The sequence below is a fragment of the Euleptes europaea genome, chromosome 15, assembly GCF_029931775.1.
Source record: "Euleptes europaea isolate rEulEur1 chromosome 15, rEulEur1.hap1, whole genome shotgun sequence".
Classification (NCBI taxonomy): Eukaryota; Metazoa; Chordata; class Lepidosauria; order Squamata; family Sphaerodactylidae; genus Euleptes; species Euleptes europaea.
Window position 1 is genome coordinate 19,891,707 of NC_079326.1, and position 24,695 is coordinate 19,916,401.

At 43.7% G+C, this 24,695-nt stretch overlaps 1 non-coding gene across 1 annotated transcript; it reads right to left on the reverse strand.

Annotated features, from left to right (window-relative positions):
* Positions 1-2,991: 2,991 nt before the first annotated feature.
* On the reverse strand, positions 2,992-3,064 carry TRNAA-GGC (transfer RNA alanine (anticodon GGC)). The gene has a single exon. It is a non-coding gene; the product is annotated as a tRNA-Ala (tRNA).
* Positions 3,065-24,695: the final 21,631 nt, after the last annotated feature.

The following is a 24,695-nucleotide window of genomic DNA, read 5'->3' on the forward strand; positions in this document are numbered from 1 at the left end:
TTCCCCTCCTCTGGAAACTGTCTCATCTAGCCTGAGACCTTCAGATTTAACAGGTGCGGGCAGTACGTAGATGAGGCAAAGCTGGGGCATCCATTTGAGATCTGTCCCATAAACTGTTAGCTGCTAACCATTGGTCTGAGTCCATACTACTTGCTACTCAACACACAACACAAGCCTTTATTGGCTACTCAAAGCATGCACTAAGATCTGTTACATATGTCTGTGTCATAGAGTCACAGTCAACTTATGGCAACCCCAGCAAGGGGCTTGCAAAGTAAGTTAGAGGCGGAGATGAGTTGCCATTGCCTTCCTTTGCAGATTCTTCCTTGGTGGTCTCCCTTCCGAGTGCCGACCCTGCTTAGCTTCCAAGATCTGACAAGACTGGGCTATACCACATTGCCTTCCCTTCCTGAAAACCTGTTCCCTGGTATATAATCTGACCAGTACCTCATCAATAGCAAACTGTGATTTGCTACATAGAAAAGGAATAAAAAGCTGCCCGTGATTAAAAAAAAAAAAAAACATCAACAAGCAGTAACTAGCAGTGGGTGGGAAGGTCATGGATGGGACTGGGTCTTGTGAAGTTAGTAAGACTCAGGGCCAGGTCCCAAGCATGAATAAAAGTAATAACATAATAACATTTTGGAGCCAATCTGAGACATCCCTAACAGCGATTGCTGGATAAGCATCTAGTACCTACAGCTGCCTTGCTTGGAGAGATTAACAATATCTATCTACTCTCTAAAGTAGACTCTATGGGCGAAAACGCACGGTCGCTTTAGCCTCCTTTATTCCCTGTTTCAGCCAGGATTCAGCCAGGATCGAACGCATGTGTTTCGCCCAATGTATGTTCGATCCAGGCTGAATCCTGGCTGAAACAGGGAATAAAAGAGGCTAAAGCGACCGTGTGTTTTCGTCCTATCTGTTTGGAGAGATTAACAGTAAGAGAGCCAGTGCAGTGCAACGGCTAGAGTGCTGGACTAGGACTGATGAGACTGAGTACAAATACCCATTTGACCACTCTGCCTGACCTTTGGCCAGTCACTCTTTCTCGCCTGACCTGCCTCACAGAGTCACAGAGTCACGACACCAGCGAGGTGTAGTGGTTAAGAGCGGTGGTTTGGAGCGATGGAGTCTGATCTGGAGAACCGGGTTTGATTCCCCACTCCTCCACATGAGCGGCGGAGGCTAATCTAGTGAACTGGATTTGTTTTCCCCACTCCTACACGCGAAGCCAGCTGGGTGACCTTGGGCGAGTAACAGCTCCATTTGAGCTCTCTCAGCCCCACCTACCTCACAGTCTGTTGTGGGGAGGGGAAGGGAAGTTGATTGTAAGCCGTTTTTTTTCTCCCTTAAGTGGTAGAGAAAGTCAGCATATAAAAATCAACTATTGTTGTTGTTGTTGTTGTTGTTGTTGTGAAGATAAAGTGAGAAAGGGCGAAACTGTATGGGACACTTTGAGGTCCATGAAAGAAGGTGGGATACAAATGGGATCAATAAATAGTCACTCTAACTACTTTAGAGTCATTCATTCCTGATCTAAAGTGTTGCACCCTCCAGGTACTAGCTGGAGATCTGCTATTACAACTGATCTCCAGCCGATAGAGATCAGTTCACCTGGAGAAAATGGCTGCTTTGGCAATTGGACTCTATGGCATTGAAGTCCCTCCCCTCCCCAAACCCCGCCCTCCTCAGGCTCTACCCCAAACCTTCCCGCCAGTGGCAAAGAGGGACCTGGTAACCCTTTCTACAGTGGGCAAATTAGTTGTGACAATAAATCAGATGGGACATCACGGAAAGGTCTTGATGCTTTCTTTCTCAGGGTCTAACCAGACATGTGTGTTTCTGCAGCACCCAGCATTTTTTCAGATTTAATTAGCAGGTATGGGAGGGCCCGATTCAGATAGGGACTGTGGCACAGTTGAAGGGTAAGCCTTCCTCCTGCTCCATTTTCCTCTCCAGAAATGGCCTCCAATGCCCAGGCAGCCACTGTTTGCTCTGGTTAGGACATTTTCTTGTACTGATAGGGGTACACAGAAGTTCCCTGGAAAGGGCAAATACTGGCTTTCTGGGACGATTTCAGGTTAGGAAAATAGTACAAGAGGAAAGGTTTAATCCCTCTTCTCTTACACCAAGCTCTCCTCCCCCCCCACCCCCGTGCCTGATACTTTGAAAAATGCTGGAAGCTGCGGAAATGGCCACATCTGGTTACGTTCTCATTCATTTTAGTGGAAGATGGGCTCTCTCTGACTTTGCTAGAATATCACTTTTCCCAAAGACATTTGCATTTTCCGAAGAAGCAAGGTCACCAAGGTAATTCAAAAGATTTTCTTCTTGTGATGCTTTATCTCAGTGACTTGTAGAAGTATCATGTCACATAAAGGCTGAAGAAAGATAAAGGATCGCCTGCTGTCTTAAAGAGCTTCAAAGTACTTTGCATGAAATAAGAAGAGATTGCAGCGTTTTGTGCGGTGTTATTTTATACATTTTTATTTTCATTACCCAGCAGTTCCTGAAGATCTGGATAGAGAAAGTGACGAGAACTTTCCATTCTGCAAACCTTCAGGTAAGACTACGGTTCAGATCTTGCTAGCTATATGAAAAGTATTGTTATTACTATTATTTGTAATAATTACGTTCAGCATTCATAGATACTAGGCTCTGTATAAATCTACAAAGCTGGAAAGTGATCCCTGTTGCAGGGTTATTTATAGGGATGCATGACCGTGTGGATGTTTTGTTCTTTAATGTTCAAATACCCAAATTCTTCCCTCTGTAAGAACATTCCAGCAAAATCTGAGTTTGGCACTTCTACCAAATTTCTGATGTCTGTTCAAAGGAACTTTGTCACACATGAACACATGAAGCTGCCTTCTACTGAATCAGACCCTTGGTCTATCAAAGTCAGTATTGTCTACTTAGACCGGCAGCGGCTCTCCAGGGTCTCAGGCAGAGGTCTTTCACATCACCTACTTGCCCAGTCCCTTTAACTGGAGATGCCAGGGATTGAACCTGGGACCTTCTGCATGCCAAGCAGATGCTCTACCACTGAGCCACACCCTCCCCCCTATATATGCTTCATATGTGCCTGTTACATACTTGATGTATTTTGCATGCAGATAACACATCAGTCTGAAATCTTTACTCCCCTTGTGCCGTGGTCCCAGTTGGACCTGGGACCCCATATGACTGAGGGCCAAACTAGACATGACAGTATCCACAGGTCCAACTTGGGGATGCCACCATTTCAAAGCCAGCGTGGTGTAGTGGTTAAGAACGGTGGTTTGGAGCGGTGGAGTCTGATCTGGAGAACCGGGTTTGATTTCCCCACTCCTCCACATGAGCGGCAGAGGCTAATCTGGTGAACTGGATTTGTTTCCCCACTCCTACACATGAAGCCAGCTGGGTGACCTTGGGCGAGTCATGCTCTCTCAGCCTCACCTCCCTCACAGGGTGTCTGTTGTGGGGAGGGGGAGGTGATTGTAAGCCGGTTTGATTCTCCCTTAAGTGGCAGAGAAAGTCAGCATATAAAAACCAACTCTTCTTCTTCTTCTTCTTCTTCTTCTTCTTCTTCTTCTTCTTCTTCTTCTTCTTCTTCTTCTTCTTCTAATGAAGCAACTTAAAATGCCATGAGTGCCCATTCCTGATTGGGCCTGCAGCATGGCGAGATGAAGGTCTCTCACTTGTCCTGGCACCTTCTCATGTGCTGAAACAGCTGTGAGGGGATACAGACACTTGGGCACTTCAAAAGGTATAGACAAGAGTGCCTTGTCCTGCTGGCCTTTGGACCCAAATGGGATTGGGCACTCCCAGCGTGTTTAAATCAACTCATTTGATTTTAAAGTGGCAGTACCATCCATGGGTCAGACCCAGGGATGCTGTCACATCTACTGAGTTTGAGAAGGAACAACATTTTGGGAGTTCTGTTCAAGGGGCCATTGTTTTGTGAACCCCCTCAAGAATTTTTTTTTTTTAATCTAAGGGTGAAATTGCAACTGCTGAACATGTTCGACTTACAGATGGACTTCGACTGGGACCTGTGTTGTTCAACATCTTCATAAATGATTTGAATGAAGGAATAGAGGAGACACAGATGCAATCTGCAGATGATTCTAAATTGGGAGGGGTAGCAAATATGGTAGAAGACAGAGTCAGGATACAGGATGATCTTGACAGGCTGGAAAACTGGGCTAAAATTAATACAGTGAATTACTACAGAGACAAATGTAAAGTTGTGCATTTAGGTAGGAAATAATTATAGGATGGGGGAGACTTGTCTTGGCAGTAGGATGTGCCAAGAGCCCCATGGCGCAGAGTGCTGCAGTACTGCAGTCCAAGCTCTGCTCATGACCTGAGTTCGATCCCAACGGAAGTTGGTTTCAGGTCGCCGACTCAGGGTTAACTCAGCCTTCCATCCTTCCAAGTTCAGTAAAATTAGTTCCCAGGTTGCTGGGGGTAAAGGGAAGATGACTGGGGAAGGCACTGGCAAACCACCCCGTAAACAAAGTCTGCCTAGTAGACGCCAGGATGTGACGTCACGCCATGGGTCAGGAATGACCCAGTGCTTGCACAGGGGACCTTTACCTTTAGGATGTGCCAAAAGGATCTAGGGGTTTTAGTAGACCATACACTGCACATGAGTCAGCAGTGTGATGTGGTAGCTAAAAAGACAAATGTGATTTTTAACTGATCCACCATAGCACTTTAACAAACAAAGCAAATACTAGACATTTTTAAATTATTTATATTTCTTTTTGTGTAAGCTGGTCTTTGACCGTAATAAATAAATGATGATGATGATGATGATGATGATGATGATGAATAAACAAAGAAGAAAATCACATCCAGGACACAAGCCTGTTAATTTTTTTTGGTCTGACATATTCATTTTACCGATAAAACAATGAATCTATAAATAGAAATAAAGACAAGGGCAGCCAAGGGGAAAACCCAGTGTTGTTCCTCGCTCCCAATCAGGCAGTTAAACACCAAGATACCCAAAGGGGGGGGGGACACTGGGTTTTCCCCTTGGCTGCTTTTGTCATTTCTATTTATTGATTCATCGTTTTGTCAGTAAAATGTAAGGTGTGTGTGTGGAAGAAACACCCAGCTCCATTCCTGAGATCTTAAAGACACTACCGAAAATCACCAAAATGGCTTCAAGGGGGAGGGGGTTTGAAGGGGGACAAGCGGGAATGGGCATGAGGAAAGAAACCGGGAGTTAACATTATTCACAGGAATTGCCTCAATTAGATTCATTTTGTGGTCGAGGCAAAACTTAAATTCGTGATAGAAGAGGTTTCTGAAGCTGTGGGGCAACTGCAGGGTGGCCGCGAAGTGACCCCTGAGAGATGAAAAAATCATGAATAACTCAAAAGGAGACCCAGGGCAGTTCCACTGGGATTGCACAGCTAATAGCCAAGCATAAATGGTCGCTCACAAAGAGCTGATTTGAATATTAGTCTCTTCTCAAGGAGTATATAATCCATAGAAAATTACAGCAATTAAAATAGAGCACTATATATATATCTTAAATTCATGGATAAATAACAGATACAAAGGCAAACCAGTCAACATGAGAAACAGGATTTCTACCAATTTATCATTTTATAGACTGTGCGTAGCAGAAAACTTATTATGGATGGAATTTATGCACATTTTCTTTCTACAAATGGTGTGTCTGGACAAATTTCACTCAGTGCCGTCTTCAGTTTAAATGTTTCTATTTGTTTAAAAGGGATTCAGCTGCTAATAGTTGGAGCAAAAATGCTTAAAATAACATAAATAATGGTAAGCTGTTACTGGGAGGGAAGGGGGCATGGTATAGCCCGATCTCAGAAGCTATGGAGGGTTGGTGCTTGGAAGGGGGGCCACCCAGGAAGACTCTGCAGAGGAAGGCGATGGCAAACCACCTCTGCTCAATCACTTGCCTTGAAAACCCTATGGGGTCACCACAAGTCGGATGCGACTTGATTGCACTTTACAAACACACAAGCTGTTTCTGTGGAATTATAATTCATGCTGTCCCATTTTGTGTGTTTCCCCACTCTGAAAATGTTCAGCAGAAAAATAAGGGCATTAGTGACCTGTTTTCCAGCTTCTTATTTAATCATTAAAATGTAAATGATGTTACTAGACAACAACTATAATCTTGCTTGCAACAGACCCCCCTCCTTTTATATTGCACTTCTTTGAACTCATTGACAGAGTGAATGGCTGGACTGTTTATAGCTTGCCAGTTTGAAAGGTTGCAGCTGTAGTCATCAAGCGCCACTCTGCATGGACTCGCCAGCAGAATGAGGAGTGGGCTTTCTTCTATCAGTAGCCAGTTCAGGCAATGGTGACAAAAGACTCCTCTTTCATTACCTGCAGAAAACCAGGGAAGAATACCTAGACACAGGCATCCGTAGCAACTCCACTGTTTACTGTTCCTTCCATGATTGATCTTTTCCTGCCCTTTCTTTTGCTGGATGTTGGCCCAGAGTACCATGTCTACACAGTGCGTGATGTCAATTAATTCAGTTTGCAATAAGGACAAAATCGGCATATAAAAATCAACTCTTCTTCTTCTCTGGCCATGTGTCATTGGGCCCAGGAAAGTGGCTCGATTATTTGTCTTATCCAGTAGTATGTTATGAATAACTTGTGCACTCTATCTGAAAAAATACCCGTAGGCTGAAGAGTATATAGTAGTAACCTTAAATGGGCGGTGCATAGAATTAGAACCATCAAACTTGGGAAAATATCTTTAAGCCAACTGAAGTCCTTTTTTTTCTGTAAGGGCAACCAATACGTCCCTGCCACAGTTAAGGTTTTTAACTCTAAAATCTTACCCCAGATTCTGTATGGCATCCCTATTTGGATAAACGCCTTTAATCGTGACCTAGAAGCGCTCCAAGTTAATTTCTTTAGACAAATTTTGGGTTTTCCTTGTTGTGTATCTTATTTTGCAACCACCTCTGAACTTGGCCAAAGTCTGTGCGAAACCAAGGCTTGGTTATCAACTATTCGCTACTGGATCAAATTACATTTTAGAATGGAGCAGGGCTCCCTTTTATCTTTACTGTTAAAGGAACTCCACAATACTTCCTGGGACAACATGATTCTGACCAAAATAAGATCAATTGGAGTCCCTCTTGACCATCTAGATCTATCTTATGAGGCCCACATCTTTAAAATTATCAAACAACGACTTTTGGATATGGAATTTCAGTAGTTACATCTCACTCAACCTTTTGTCTGTTCATCAGCAATGCTGGGTCTTTCGATTAAAACCAAAGGCATCCCCCATTATTTTTATTATTTGGATACTCCTTCCCTTCGGAGAGCATTTTCCCTTGCCAGGGTTAATACCTTCCCATCTCGAATTTTGTACGGAAGGTTTCACCAAATTCCAATTCAGGATCGAATTTGCCCATGTGACTCTAACTCCCTGGATACGCTTGAACACATATACTGCTTTTTATATGGATCACCACGTGAGAAATGGTTAGGAAATAGGCTACATGCCAGGTCCCACTTGCCTAATAAAGTAAAATGCCAATTCTTAATGAATGATGTAACTCCAGAGATCACTGTGGACGTAGCCAAGTTTTTGGTTGAAGTGATGAAAATCCAGAATCTTAAAATCTTTGATATTTATGGTTCTCAGTTTTGATCTTATCGTACCGATTTTAAGATGTATGCTTTCTGTTTGTGATATTTGTCATAATGTCTATGCTATTAAAGGTTTATGGAATGGAATGGAGTATGTAGTAATGCATTTCAAACACAGTTTTCCAAGCGTAACAAAAATGCACTATTCCTACATTAAAGGCAGAAGCAGAATATCAGAGTTTTCTTGGGTTACATAGCAAGTTGGCACCAGATCCAGAAAGGGAACCTGACCCTTTTACCTGTCTGATTCCCCGTTTGCTGCATTTTTCTGCTTCAGTCAGAGGACAAAGAAACTGGGATCTCTACCCAGCCTGCTAACCTAAGCTTGCTTTTAATGTTAAATTCACTTTTATTGCCTTTTAAGAACTAACAGAGCAACGTTCTTTTTTAAAAATGGGGAAAGCAAAAGCCCGAAAAAGTAGAGCGGTGTTATGAGGTATAACACAGCAGGGGGATATTGTAGGCTGATCAAGTGGCAGTCAGGGGAAAAAAAGAACTCACAGGAAAACAAAATGTACAATTGAACAAAAGGCCTGGCTCTGGAAAAGGTAAAAGAGAACAATTTTATGACTTAATAAAGATTGCTTATTTTATTGATTTCAAAATAAAATACCAGGTTTGCTGCTGAATAAACCAACTGAAGCTTGAAAAACACTGAAGCTCATATGGCTCCGAGCCGCACCGAAGCCCCAAGCTAATAACTCTTGCCTCAGCTAAACTGTATGCTGAACTGGGTGTGCTTTGACTGCAAGGGCATTCATCTACAAAAGGTGGGGGAAAGGGGGCTCACAATCGCCAGCTCCGAACCATGTGCCAATCTAAATCAAGTGAGGAGAGAATCTCTTTGGAAAGTGTTAGCGCTGTTCCAGTCATATTAAAATAACGTTTTAAAAGTGCAGACACACGATGCTGCTTTATACAGAGTGAGAGCATCGATCCACATTTCTCAGTATTGGTTACCATGATTGGCAGTGACTCTCCGAGGTTTCAGGTAAGCCAAGATCTTTCCCGACATCTGTTTTTGGGGAACCTTTAAATGGAGAAGCCCACGTTACATCACTGGGCCAGAACTCTGATGGCAAGAACTTTGCTAACATGTTATTTATTTTCCAGGGGGATGTTTTCACATTTTGAAATCGCTTGTTTCACCACAAGCAAGGCTTCGAAGTTTTTTGCTTTGCTGTCTTTCTACACTTCAGGCTTCCCAACAGAATCAAGTAAGGACAAATCAATACAGAAATAGGGGGAAGGGGGGGAAATCTATTCCCAACTATGAATGTCAAGGAGGAAAGGTATGGGGGAAACGGAAGATGGAGGTGGATTTACAGAGTAAAAATCAACTCTCTTTTAGTAAGAGATGCACAAGATGGTAGTGAACGAAAACTAGCCTAGCCACCTCTTGAGTCTGATGCTGACTTCCTGATTCATAGGGCTGCCAGGTCCCCTCTCTCCTCCGGCGGGAGACTATGGGGCTGCAATCGGGACTGCGTGTGTGTGTCACTTCCAGTTTACAACCAGAAGTGCCACCTAGCGAGGGGCCTTTTCCTCTTTGTTTGAGTGGTAAAGCGGCCTCAAACCACTCAAACTCAGAGGAAAAGGCCCCTTGCGAGGCGGCACTTCCGGTTGTAAACCAAAAGTGACGCCCACGTGCATCGGCGCACGCGTGCGTGTTTGCCCGCAGACCCTCAGGTGGTTGGCGGGCAGAGGGGCGAATTGCCGGGTGTTTGCCCGCCACCACTGGGCACCTGGCAACCCTACTGATTCACCAGTGCTGAGAATACCACCCAGTAACATAAACATTCCATCTTCTGCAAAATACATGACTAGTGGGGCTTCTTTTTTAGTTTTGTCTCAGGCATTTTGACCAAGGCAGATGCTAGGGGTTTTTTGCTTGCATACATCTGTTCATTTATTTTAAATAAATTCAAATTTAAAATTGCTCATAGCCTATCTTTAACAGTAATTGAAAAAAATCTAATCCTCCAATACATACGAACGTTAAAGGTTCACAAGGTCTTTGTTCAACTTATAGTGGAATAAGTCTCTTTTAGTGCAGAATGTATACTGGAGATGTCTGAACCCAAACTGTCTTGACTTTGGGCCAGAGTGGATTTCAAATGGCCTTGAAACATAGCTTTTAATTATAAATGTAAACTGCTTAGGGTTGCCAACCTCCAGCTGGGCCTGGAAAGCTCCTGGAATTACAACTGATCTCCAGACGACATAAAATGGCTACTTAGGAGGAGGAGGAAGAGGAAGAGGAGGAAGAAGAGTTGGTTTTTGTATGCCCACTTGCTCTACCTCTTAAGGAAGAGTCAAACTGGCTTACAATCACCTTCCCTTCCCCTCCCCACAACAGACACCCTGTGAGGTAGGTGGTGCTGAGAGAGCTCTAACAGAGCTATAACTTGCCCAAGGTCATCCAGCCGGCTTCATGTGTGCGAGTGGGACAACCAGCCCGGTTCTCCAGATTAGCCTCTGCCACTCATGTGGAGGAGTGGGGAATCAAACCCAGTTCTCCAGATCAGAGTCCACTGCTCCGAACCACCATTCTTAACCACTACACCATGCTGAAGGTAAAGTCAACAGCATTATACCTGGCTGAGGTCCCTCCCCAAATTCTGCAATCCTCATGCTTCCCCCCAAAAAAAAAATCTCCAGGGGTTCCCATCCTAGAGGTGGCAAACCCAATTAGCTGCTGATTAATATGGTCAAACCATGTTCAGCTAGAAGGGAAGATGGGGAGGATCAGTGCTGCCCGCTTTTACATCAAAGCTGAACATTGGCTTTCACTTCCTAAGCTTGGGTGTAACCAGGGGTGCGAGACCTTTGGCAGGGCCCTGAGCTCAGGACTTGTGCCTTTTGGTCTTGGGTGGGCTGGTCTGTTGATCCAGGACCTAGGACGGGCCCGAAATATCACTGGTTATTTGGGTTTCTTTTGTTTAAAATGTATTCCCCCCTCCCTGTTTTTGCAAGCTGCTTTGGTCCCTTTGGGAAGAAAAGTGTATGTGGGGGGGGACATTTAAGTAAGCAAGTTAGGTACCATATGGACTGATTTTTGACTATAATATTAATAATTTGAGATATGCTGATGACACTACATTATTGGCAGAAAATAGTGAAGATTTGAAAAGACTACTGCTAAAAGTTAAAAGAGAAAGTGCCAAAGCAGGACTACAGCTGAACATCAAGAAAACAAAAGTAATGACTACAGGAGAATTACACAACTTTAAGGTTGACAATGAGGAAATTGAAATTGTTCAAGACTTTCTATTCCTTGGCTCCACCATGCAGCCAAGAAATCAGAAGGATATTGAGACTGGGAAGGGCAGCCATGAAGGAGCTAGAAAAGATTTTGAAGTGTAAGGATGTGTCACTGGCCACCAAGACTAGATTAATTCATGCCATCGTATTCCCTATTACTATGTATGGGTGTGAAAGCTGGACAGTGAAGAAAGCTGATAGGAAGAAAATGGATTCCTTTGAAATGTGGTGTTGGAGGAGAGTGTTACGGATTCCATGGACTGCCAAAAAAAAAAAACCAAATCAGTGGGTTATAGATCAAATCAAGCCTGAACTGACCCTAGAAGCTAAAATGATTAAACTGAGGCTGTTGTATTTTGGTCATGAGACGACAAGAGTCACTAGAAAAGACAGTCATGCTAGGAAAAGTTGAGGGCAGCAGGAAAATAGGAAGACCCAACCAGAGATGGATTGACTCAATAAAGGAAGCCACAGCCTTCAATTTGCAAGATCTGAGCAAGGCTGTCAAAGATAGGACATTTTGGAGGACTTTCATTCATAGGGTCGCCATGAGTCGGAAGCGACTTGACGGCACTTAACACACATCATTTTTAGATCTACTTTTAATAGCACTGAAATGTTGGTATGTTACAGCCTTAATTGTTTCTATACAGGGTGGGTATAAATAAATGAACGCTATGATGTGATTTGTCCTAACTTTGAGCAAGTCTTCAAAGTCTCAGAGAGAGATACAATTTCACAGATATAGCGCAGCAAGAGGCAGAAGATAGATCCTGATACATCATAGTATGTATGCTAAATGTCATGACTGGGAAGCAAGTTAGGAGCTCTGGCTTAAATCTAATTTTCAGGATAATTCACATCTTCTTCCTCCATCCTGCTTTCTAGTTCCCAGCCCTGCAAGGGCTTGTTCCCATTGGTTCGGAAACCATTTCATGAAGAACCTAAGAGCCCTGCTGCATCAGATTAGTTGTCCATCTTGACCAGCATCCTGTTTCACACTGTGGCCAGGCAAATTGCCCCAGAGGTCCAAAAAAACAGGGCATAAAGGCCAAGGCCTTCGCCTGATGCTACCTCCTAGCACAGGTATTCAGAGGTTTATTGTCTCTGGATGTGGAGGTTACCGTTAGTCATCATGATGAGTAGCCATTGATGGACCTCTCCTCCATGAATCTAATTTCCTTTTACAGCCATCACTATGTGCAATGGATGCTTGGCAGATGTTCCTCATCTTGGCAGATGTTCCATAAATAAGAATACCAACACAAACTGATGTTTAAGCATCGCAAAGAAGAGATCATAACTTATGTCTCAACCTGAGTGGTCACCTACAAAATTATAGTGTGTTAGCTGCCTATTACCAAGCCTTTGTGTAGGAATTTTAGGGTTTGATGTTGGTGTCTAAAACATCCGGTATGAATTTAAATTCTATAGCCATATACCCCAGTATATGGCTTCTGAGGTATACCATGGCAGATATCTCAATCAGTTCTGCCCTATAAGGTAGGTATTTTGTCATTGACTCTATCTGCTAGTGGGAACCTTTGCACAAGTGGTTCTAACTGATGGACCTGAAGCACTGGAAGCAAAAAAAGAGTAGACTTCTCAAACCTGAAGCCAGCCTTCATAGCAGGTTTGTATGTGGGATCTTAAATAGGCAAAGTATGTATGTTACCACTGAGCTACAGTATCTCCCTACATAAGACACATAGGAAGAAGCTATTCCTGTAGAGCCAGCATGGTGTAGTGGTTCAAAGTGGTGGACTCTAATCTGGAGAACCGGGTTTGATTCTCCACTCCTCCAAATGAAGCCTGCTGTGTGACCTTGGCCTAGTCACAGTTCTCTCTGAACTCTCTCAGCCCCACCTACCTCACTAGGTGTCCATTGTGGGGACGGGAAGGTGATTGTAAGCTGCTTTGAGACTTCTTAAAGGTAGAGAAAAGCGGGGTAAATATATACAATTAAAAGATTAATTGTGCATAATATTTTACTGAACTTGACATGAGTCTACAAAATGTTGATCGGGCCATAAGATGACTTCTCAAAGTTTTTTTTTTGTCAACCATTCTTACACTGGTTTTAGGTGTGTGTAAAGTAAAGAGAAATCAATGATGCTCCAGGGGACATTTTAGAGAGTGTGAAATATTTTTTTCATTGCCAGAACGCTTGTAGGATAACCATCTACGTCTTAGTCCAATAGATGAAAATGTACCTGAGATAGCAGCGCTTTAGTCCTATCCTAAATATCTGCTTCTGAAGCTCAGTGTAATTGAAACATTTGTCTCTCAGCCTTGTTAGCAAGTTGCATTGCTTTTAAATGTTGAAATGGCCAATGTTGGTTAAAATGATCATTTGGCCGCTGCCGGTTCCAGTGTTTCAATGAAAGTAGCGCATTAGTCATTGAGAAACAGATTGGCAGCATGATGTATAATTTACTGGTTTGCTGTATTAGGATCTCTGCTCATTACCACCTTGTATGATAAAAAAGCAAAGATGGATTTCATACATCTGGTTTGCAGCAGCAGCATTCCCGCGCCTGATAAATCTCCTCTTTCCTGCTGCCTTTAGCTTACTTCTTTGCTAAGGCTCTACTGTCCTTAGAATAGCTGTTTCTGTGGAGGAGGGTTGCTAACTCCCAGTGAACGAGCTTAGTCTCAGGCCACATTTCTGATTGACCCTCTTGAAAGAATTCCATACACCTATCATCTTCTGCTCATAGTGGCAACTGCAGCACCTACGGGGAATCCAGCTCTGAGCTAAAGTTTGATCTGCTCAGACCTGGGGTGCCTGTGGCTCTGTTTCTTGTCTCCTGCCTGTGCATAGCTGCAGGTGATTGGTAGTTTTAATAGTATGGGGTACTAATGGGGTGCTCTGTTCTTCTTCAGACACTGCCAGGCTTTATGTTCAGGTTATTAGAGACCACAGCTGATGGATCAGGGAAGTTAACTGGAGGTCTGTGGGAAGGAACGAAACAGACTCATGGTACTCTCTGCTATAGAGCTTTTGAGAGGACAGAAGCTCCTCTCGATGAGGTACTGGCAGCCTTACTACCAACTCAGTCTGACAGCTAATATAGCATAGTATTCTAATGTGGTATAAATAGGGTTACTAACCTCAAGGTGGGGCCTAGAGTTCTCCTGGATTTAGGACTGATCCCCACACTTAGGGTTGCCAGCCTCCAGGTAATAGTTGGAGATCTCCTGCTATTACAACTGATCTCATAAGAACATAAGAAAGGCCCTGCTGGATCAGACCAAGGCCCATCAAGTCCAGCAGCCTGTTCACACAGTGGCCAACCAGGGGCCTCTAGGAAGCCCACAAGCAAGGCGACTGCAGCAGCACCATCCTGTCTGTGTTCCACCGCACCCAAGATAATAGGCATGCTCCTCTGATACTAGAGATAATAGGTATGCAGCATGACTAGTATCCATTCTAACTAATATCCATAAATACCCCTCTCCTCCATGAATATGTCCATTCCCCTCTTAAAGCCCTCCAAGCTGGCAGCCATTACCACATCCTGGGGCAGGGAGTTCCACAATTTAACTATGTGTTGTGTGAAAAAATACTTCCTTTTATCTGTTTTGAATCTCTCGCCCTCCAGCTTTAGCAGATTACCCCGTGTTCTAGTATTATGGGAGAGGGAGAAAAACCTCTCCCTGTCCACTCTCTCCAAACCATGCATAATTTTATAGACCTCTATCATGTCTCCCCTTAGCCGCCTTCTTTCCAAGCTAAACAGCCCCAAGCATCCTAACCACTCACCATAGGACTGTGTGAATAGACTGCCAGACTTGATGGGCTTTGGTATGATCCAGCAGGGGCTTTTGTTATGTTCTTATGCTAGCACACACTATGTTTGTGCCTCAAGGCTAAATTGGGGGGGGGGGCAGGATGTTGCACAAGACTAACTCACTATTAAATGCAGCATGCATCTCAAGGCAGGGGATATATGCGAGTTCTCCCTTTGTGCATTACCCCAGCAGCCTCCGACATGCAAGTTTGATTCATTTTTACTTCTTCTGCTTCCTCGTAGCAGGCAAGCCACTACCATTTAAGCTTTGAGGAGGAACAGAATTTGAGACTCCCAGTTTCCCTCGTATAAAGTTTTTGCCAGTAGCTGAGCTGAACTTCTGCTTGACTGCTGGGCACGGTTGCCGCCTGGAAGTGCGCCTGTTTTTCTGCGGCTGTTGGTCTTTATTTTTTTTATTTGTGCTCTATTTTATTGAATATTTCAGTTTCATCCTAGTAGGATGTGCCCTGTTGCGAAAGTGTGTACTTTGCCTTCAGGCAGAGTGCAGAATTTATAAATATTATAAATAAGTAGACATAAATAAATGATGGCCAGCCAGTGCTTGACAGTTTCATAAACCATGTGACCATGTGCCATAACTGGGTTTTACACATCCAAGGCAGCTGTGTAGGCACATGGCGCCAATCAGGCCTCCAGTCAAGAAAAAGTATCCGGAGTTTCCGGTCGGTACCTAAGGGTGAAAGTGAGTCACTGGCAGTAAGGAAGATGTGCTCCCTGCATGCATCAAGGATAAGCACCTGGAACTGTGATGGATCCTCTGAGGCACAGCAGCTGGCAGCTGAGCTGGAAGAAGAGATGATGACTGATATGTACAACAGAATGACCAATGTTTGCCATCACAAATGTGTGCCTCCAGTGTAGTGTAGTGGTTAAGAACAGTGGTTTGGAGCGGTGGAGTCTGATCTGGAGAACCGGGTTTGATTCCCCTCCACATGAGCGATGGAGACTCATAAGAACGTAAGAAAAGCGATGCTGGATTAGACCAAGGGCCATCAGGTCCAGCAGTCTGTTCACACAGTGGCCAACCAGGTGTCTGTAGGAAGCCCCCAAACAAGACAACTGCAGCAGCACCATCCTGCCTGTGTTCCACAGCACCCAAGTTGACCCAACATATTCGGCATGCTCCTCTGATCCTGGAGAGAATAGGTATGCATCGTGACTAGCATCCATTCATCTGGTGAACTGGATTTGTTCCCCCGCTCCTCCACATGAAGCCAGCTGGGTGACCTTGGGCAAGTCACACTCTCTCAGCCCCACCCACCTCACAGGGTGTCTGTTGTGGGGAGGAAAAGGGAAAGGTGATTGTAAGCCGGTTTGAGTCTCCCTTAAGTGGTAGAGAAAGTCGGCATATAAAAACCAACTCTTTTTCTTCTTCTTCTTCTACAAGGAGGCTGAGCTGTCAAAGGGGGAATCGGTGTGCCTGGATTGTTGTGTCGCCAAGTATCTGGCTATCCATGAGCGCATGGGCAAGAAATTGACAGAGCTCGCAATGCAGGATGAAGAACTGATGAAGAGGATGCAGCAAGGGGCTGGGCCAGCGTAAGGCACCTCCTCTTGATAAAGGACAGCATGCCCACTGCCACCTCCTCTCCCAACTTCGTGCCTGATCTCTGTGCGCTGACAAATTTTGTGAACAGAAGACCGTTGGAAGAATTTCAGAAGAACTGGAAGCTGTATTTTGATTATGTTGCAAAATAATGAATGTACAGAAAGTATTAGGTTAAAAATAACTAGACTTCCGATACAAGATATTAAATCAGCTACACTAGATGTTATGTAGGGACATAAGTATATTATATTAGATCATATAACTAAATTGTAACGTTATAATTTAGATATATCAGCCATGAGATTTAGTGAAAGACATTAGTAAATAACATAATTTCTGATGTTGCTTTGTAGTGTTCAAATTCAAATTCAAATTTATTAATATGGTCAACTGACCAATCACGTGCCAACAAATCAAAATAACCAGACACAATAGTTTTGCACCGCAGAATCACAGACTGCTTGTACATATAAAGGTGTAAGGTCAATAAAAGCAACCCCTGGTTAAAACTATCATCTTAAAATTGATAAAATTGTAAAATATTCTAACAATCATTCTCTAATAAGGTTTTGCATATTTTAATAGCAACAGCGCAGAACTTGGCAGTTTGGAGGGTATGCTGAGGGTCTTCTCCTAATAGGAGTTTCTTTCTTTGTAGTGTTTAGATTGCATTCTTTGAATATATCAAGTCTATATTTTAAGTTTAGCTGAAAATTTAAAGGTTTGTCAGGCCAGGAGGATAATATTGAAACAATATGATTTAGCTCCTCTATATTGAGTTTATGTGGTGGGTCTTGCTATGAGTACAGAGTATTGAATAAGTATGAGGAGTGGAAGTTGTGTGTTATATGTATGTACTGTGTGTCTTAAAAAAAAAAAGAAACAAAAAAACCCATTTGGTGAAGTCACAAGGTATATGAAGACGCTTACTTGACCCTACTGTACAAGAAAGAACAAATGTCCATATGTGTCAGCCGTGTCTCTGAAACTGTAGTGAAAGAAATACTCACATTACCATGGTTTGTACGTCATCCTGGATGAAGTTGCCATGGGAGGTTTGATATTTCACATATTGCAAGTGCTGGCTACCATTACAAGGTTGGATCTGCCCAACTTTTCTGCTGGTGAAAAAGGAGGGAGGTGACCTCTGCAGCCACCAAAAAAGGCTATCTTGTGAATCATGACACTTGCATGTACAAAAGCCACATGAGACTAGAATTGCCATCCTTCAGGTGGGGCCTGGAGTTCTCCCAGAATTATAACTTATCTCCAGTCTACAGAGATGTTCCCCTAGAGAAACTGGCAGCTTTGGAGGGTAGAGAAAATGGCAGCAATGGACGGTAGACGCTATAGCATCATACTCCAATGAAGCCATTCTCATCCCCAAGCTCCACCCTCCCCAGGCTCCACTCCCAAATATCCAGGAATTTTACAACCTGGAGTTAGCAACCCAATGTGGACCAGGAGCCCTAGTAGGGACAGAATTTGGTGAAACTGAGTGGAAATCATGCTGATTCCAACACCTCTTTTATTAAACAAGCATATCCTGTATCATCTACTTTGTATTCCTCCTGTGCTTTCTCTCTTTCTTTTTCCTTGCTGTTCTTGCTGAATCACTTCCTAGTTGTCGCTCCCTCAGTCTTTGTCTTCCCTTTGTGTCATTCATTTCTTCTTCCTGTCTGCTTTCCTAACTGCTTTACTTAGTTCCACCCCCACTGATGCAACATTCTGCTAATCGAGGATGGCACGAAGGTGATACAGTTCCCACTTTTCTTCATTTGGGCTGTCACATATTACTTCAGACCTGCCCAACTTGTGACACATTAAGCCAAGAAGAGGCCACCAGACATGTATTGTGGACTGCTAGCTGCTCAACCTTTGGTCACATCATGAGATGACAAGAGTCGCTGGAAAAGACCGTCATGCTAGGAAAAGTTGAGGGCAGCAGGAAAAGAGGAAGACCCAACAAGAGATGGACTTAATAAAGGAAGCCACAGCCTTCAATTTGCAAGATCTGAGCAAGGCTGTCAAAGATAGGACATTTTGGAGGACTGTCATTCATAGGATCGCCATGAGTCGGAAGCGACTTGACGACACTTAACACGCACACACACACAGCTGCTCAACAATCCTCCTGGTTTGCAGTCCCTGCCAGACACAAAATCAGGATATTTATCATGCTCCCAGCTCTGAATTGGGAAATACCTGGAGATTTTTGGGGTGGAGTCTGAGGAGGGTGGGGTTTGGAGAAGGGTGGGACTTCAATGTCATAGAGTCCAATTGCCAAAGTGGCCATTTTCTCCAGGGGAACCTAACTCTGTTGCCTGGAGAGACAGTTGTAATAGCAGATCTCCAGCCACCACCTAGAGGTTGGCAAACTTAGTGAGCTGCTATACATAGTTGGTAAGCTGCATACAGCTTGGTACACCGTATCTGCCCTAAATAAATGCTAAATTGTGGCAGAACCTTTCTTAATGTCAGTAGGACTTGAGGGGGAGAAAAACCTAGCTTTCTCCTCAGAGGGTCAATTACCAATTTCCGAAATTGAAAAATCAAGGGACATACTGTCTAGCAATATTTCTGCAGGTAATTCTAGACCAGTGCCGTGTAAGCAAATATCTGAAAGAGAAAGAGAGATCTTTCTATTCACCCCACCCTCTAACACTTATTTCACTGTAATTATTGCAGTGTTACCGCTCACAGCACCTCTGTAAAGAGTGTGTCAGCACTTTCATTACGAAGTTCTATTTTCAGAGTCTAAGAACTTGGCTGTAAATACTTGCTCAGGGAAAGATTGTGGCATTCAAGGATTTTTTTTTCTGTTTGGGAACAAACTTGTATTGTGAAGGGAAGGGTTCGATTCTTTTAAAATTGCTTCTTTAAATGACATTTCTGTAGCACTTCAAAAAAGAAGGTTGGACAACCTGACTCATAAATCTGTTAAACTAGGATTTAAGTTCTGGCCTGATTCACACAACCACAGACCATACACGGCCAGTTGCTTTCCTTTTTGGTCCAAAGTTGTGAAGCAGGGTCATGAACATGTGAAGCTGCCTTATATAGAAGAAGAAGAAGAAGAAGAAGAAGAAGAAGAAGAAGAAGAAGAAGAAGAAGAAGAAGAGTTAGTTTTTATATGCCGACTTTCTCAACCACTTAAGGAAGAATCAAACCGCCTTACAATCATCTTCCCTTCCCACAACAGACACCCTGTGAGGTAGGTGGGGCTGAGAGAGCTGTGACTAACCCAAGGTCACCCAGCTGGCTTCATGTGGAGGAGTGGGGAATCAAACCCGGTTCTCCAGATTAGAGTCTACTGCTCCAAACCACCGCTCTTAACCACTACACCACTGGCTCTCCTCTCACACTGAATCAGACCATTGGTCTGTCAAGGTCAGGATTATCTACTCTGACAGCAGCTCTCCAAAGCCTCAGGCAATGGTCAGCCATATCACTTGCTACCTGATCCTTTTAACTGGAGATTAGGGTTGCCAGGTCTCCCACCATCTCCCCATTGTTACCTGCTAGCACCTACTAGGCTGTGTGTGTGTGTTAAGTGCCGTCAAGTCACTTCCGACTCATGGCAACCCTATGAATTAAAGTCCTCCAAAATGTCCTATCTTTGACAGCCTTGCTCAGATCTTGCAAACTGAGGGCTGTGGCTTCCTTTATTGAGTCCATCTACTAGGCTGGCAGGGGGGGAAATGGCAACAAATTTGGGGGCCCACCAGCATCATGCAAGAGCGGAATATTGCTTCCAGAGAAAACCAGACGTGATTTCATGACACTGAAGGGATGTATTTGCCCCAGACTCTATTGAGAGAGAGCCAGCATGGTGTAGTGGTTAAGAGTGGTGGTTTGGAGTGATGGAGTCTGATCTGGAGAATTGGGTTTGATTCCCCACTCCTCCACATGAGCAGCAGACACTAATCTGGTGAACTGGGTTGGTTGCCCTACTCCTACATATGTAGCCAGCTGGGTGACCTTGGGCTAGTCACAGTTCTTTTAAGAGCTCTCTCAGCCCCACCTACCTCACAGGGTGTCTGTTGTGGGGAGAGGAAGGGAAGGTAATTGTAAGTTGATTTGATTCTTCCTTAAGTGGTAGAGAAAGTGGGCATATAAAAACCAACTCTTCTTCTTCTTCTTCCTCTTCTTCACCACTTTTTACCAGAAGTGACATTGCATGCTGGCATGATGCCAGTGCACCTATCCCCATCCTCCAGATGCTCACAGGGGATCCAGGCTGGGCGTGGAAACTATACTGGAGATGCCACAGATTGAACCTGTTACCTTCTGCATGCAAAGTAGATGCTCTACCACTGAGCCACAGTCCCACCCCCTTGAGTGGGGCCATAGCCAGCCTTCCATAGCCTGATAAGCTATGATCTTCCATGGCCTGGCCATAGCCAGCGTTCCATGCTAGGTTAAGCTACTGTGCTGCAAAGAAACCAAAACTTGCCTTTCTAACCAAAAGAATCCTATTTAAACCTATTCAAGCCTGTGTGTTTCTCCGTGTTAGTTTCTATCACTTTTTAGGATCAGAAATATGTAAATTGGATGCAAAATTGTCATTTTGTCTCACATTAACCACTATTTTTTTGAATGAACCAATACTCAAATTTGGACAATGCATCTCCTGGACCCACTCTAGCTATGACCCTGTTGTGAAAATTCAGTTATGGGCCTATAACCTGCCTCATGTTAAAAAGTTTCTACTTGTGCTAGTAATTATTGATTTACATTTCTGGAGCTCTAGTTTAGCTCATTTGTGGATCAGGCTGCCCTGAGGTCTTCCCTACAGAACTGAAATGAAGAGATGTGATAGTCAATAAAGTTAATTAGACCTGATGCCATTGTGGGCTCCTGTTCTGCAGTTGATAGGCTAGAGGTTGGAAACGCCCATTAAACTAAGAGTTTCAAAAGTTGTAATACTAAACAGAGAGAGCTAATGATTTCTGCTAATAGTTGAATATGGGCCAGATTTCCAAGTTCAGCCTTTAGGGGAATTGAGGCAGAATGGAGGACGTGCTTATTAGCATCTGTGAAAGTCTTCCTAATGTGCTCACTTTTTCTTGTCATAACAGCCTTTTTGGGATACCATGAAGAGGATTTGTGTCTTGATCAAATCAGGAAGTTTCTTCATATGGGTGACCATATGCATTTAACTACTCATGCTGTTTTCCATTGATTTCCTCCCAATATCCATTCTGTGGAGTTCAGTGGATTATAATTTTTTTTCAGGCAACATTAAGTTTTATTCTCATTATTTCTTAATTTCTACCCCATCTTGTCTGTTTTCTGTAAGGTGACACATGGACATAACCCTAGGGTTCTGTAAATTGCCTTTGATTTAATCACATTGCATCCCTTAACATCTTTGCAGAGAGCAGAAGATAAATCACCTGCAAGTTGATTCTCTAAAGTTCAAAAGCAGTTTGAATGAGGTGCATATTTGTATCTGTTGAGGCTGCCCTTAAGCTGCTTTAATTTGTGCAACCAGCACTTACTCAGCAATTCACTATAACTCTTATTGACCTTGGCAGCTGTCACATTGCTCATCCAGTTTTATGTAGCCAGAGGTGTCAACATTCAGGGGAAATAAGCGGAGCATAGGTACAGTCTTAGTTTCAATACAGAGCCAAAATCATGTATCCAAAAACACTCTTGAGCAACAGATCGGGGTCAGAAAACACCTCCCTTATTGGACTCATTCTCATGGACAACTTTCTTACCTCATGAAGGGACCATGGTGGGACCTGATGGTGTCACTGGACTCCCTGGTCAACTTGTTTGCGTGATCCAGTTTCTTATGATTTATAGAACACAAGTGCATGGCGGCGTGGGTATTTCACAATACCGTCACCTGTATTGATCCAAACATTACAATGATTCAGCGATGATCTCCAGTAAGAGCCAAACTAGATGTTACAGTGTCCATGGGTCCGACCTGTAGACACCACTGCCGTTTGAGATCTGAACTCAAAATGCCTGTTTAGACAGTTGAAATGGCAGGGGAACAAGAGCCATGCCATACTGCCAGCCCCTGCAGCATTTTTAAATGTCCAAGGCTCAGCTCTAAAGTAGTGACGGCATCCCTGAGCTGGACCTGTAGATACCATAACATCTACGTTGGCCCTAAGGTATCAGGACTCAGATGTTCATCCTGAATAAGGGCTTCTCCATTCATTTTAGTTGAGCAAGGAAGAAGTAGAAGAAGAAGAAGAAGAAGAAGAAGAAGAAGAAGAAGAAGAAGAAGAAGAAGAGTTAGTTTTTATATGCTGACTTTCTCTACCACTTCAAGCAGAATCAAACCGGCTTACAATCACCTTCCCTTCCATTCCCCACAATAGACACCCTGTGAGGTGAGTGAGGCTGAGGGAGTGTGACTTGCCCAAGGTCACCCAGCTGGCTTCATGTGGAGGAGCGGGGAAAACAAATCCAGTTCATTAGATTAGCCTCCGCCGCTCATGTGGAGGAGTGGGAAACCAAACCCGGTTCTCCAGATCAGACTCCACCGCTCCAAACCACCGCTCTTAACCACTACACCACACTGGCATCAAGGAGGCAAAGAGAGTATTTCAAGCCTGCACAACTTCATGGGAAACTGAGTTTTCAAGCAGGCAGCCATTACAGACTGTGAAAAGTAAGTAATTTTTAAATTATCCCGGAGGCAGGGAGCATTTTTCAAGGTAGAGTCATCAAATTTGCAGCGTAGCTTCAAGGGACTCTCTTTGTATAGGCCCCAAAGTTTGGTACAGTTTGAGGCAGGGGGTCCAATTTTATGGGCTCTCAAAGGGGTAGCCCCCATTCCCCATAGAAAATCATTGTAAACTTTACCATGCAAGGAGGAGGGGGTGACCCCTTCTGGACCCCATAAAATCAGACCCCCTGATCCACTCTTGACCAAACTTTGGAGTTTGTGCAAGGAGAGTCCCTTGAAGCTACCCTGAAAATTTGGGAACTCTACCTCCAAAAATGCCCCCACAGGAGCTTCAAAAAAATCCCCATAAACTCTAATGGACCCAATTTTTTCAGTAAACCCAGAAATAAGCCAAATACCAATATTTACCGGTATGGGTATTCGGCTTATTCTGGGTTTACCCAAAAAAATGGGCCCAATAAACCCAAACCCGAAATTTACCCCAAAAAGTTTTTGCACGGCCCTAGTTAGGACATTTTGGAGGTTGTTAATTCAAAGGGTTTCCGTAAGTCAGAAGCAACTTGACAGCACTTAGCAGACAGAAGTCACATTGGGGGGAAAAGCCCCTGGGGAGAAAAGTAGAATATAAATAATTAAATACAATTTTTAAGACTAGGTCTCCTGCATTGTGCATGGCCTGCATCCTATAAATTTTCTAAATATATAAAAGTGCAGAGGTAACCATCTATTTTTTTTAAAGGGTTCATATTTTGTTTCATTTGCTTCCCTTATTGTTTTAAATGACTATTGAGGTGGTGGAGGGGTTGTATTTCCTTTTCTTGCACTGTGATATATTGTTAACTGCTATGAAAGCTTTTTTTAGGGTGGGTATTCTAACATAATGCTAATAAAATGTAATGAGGATACTGGATGCTAATGTGGAATAATAAATGAATGAATGACAAAACAGGGAGATTCTCTGTTTGGGGACACCATACACTCTGTCTCTCTCACTTTATTTCACTTACTTGGAACATGGTTACCAGGTGCCCTATTATCCTTGTAAGCCCATTGAAGTCGGAGAGCATAGAAGAGCTTAGAAGAGTTTAGAAGGGTGTAAATCTGTTTAGGATGGCACTATAATAGTTTAAGTGTGAGCGCACAAATCATAGCTTTGAAGAAGGAAGAAATACACTTCATTTCTCTACACTGCACTCATAGGGTTGGGTTCAAATGTTGCAGAAGCAGATCTTCCTTTTTTTCACCTTCCCCCAGTAACCCTTTGCACGTCTCAAAAAAATCGCAGCTGAGTGGGGATGCCCCTCCTGAATAAGGTTGCCAGGTCCATCTTCGCCACCAGTGGGAGGTTTTTGGGGCAGAGCCTGAGGAGGACGGGTTTTGGAGTGGGGAGGGGCTTCAATGCCACAGAGTCCAATTGCCAAAGCGGCCATTTTCTCCAGGGGAACTTACCTCTATTGCCTGGAGATCAGTTGTAATAGCAGGAGATCTCCAGCTACTATCTGGAGGTTGGCAACCCTACTCCTGAATAATTGATCAAGATGCCCTATAATGCAGAAAGGTGAAGCGGGGATAGGGTTACCAATCCCATTTTGGAAGATTTGGGGCAGTGGTGCCACAGAGTTGGTTCCATAGAGAATGGCTTCTGGAGCTGCAGTTTCCTTCAGGGAAAGTGATCTCCCTATTCTGGAGATCAGTTGTGATTCTGGGAGATCTCCAGGTCCCATCTTGACATTGGTAACCCTAAGTGAGGGGG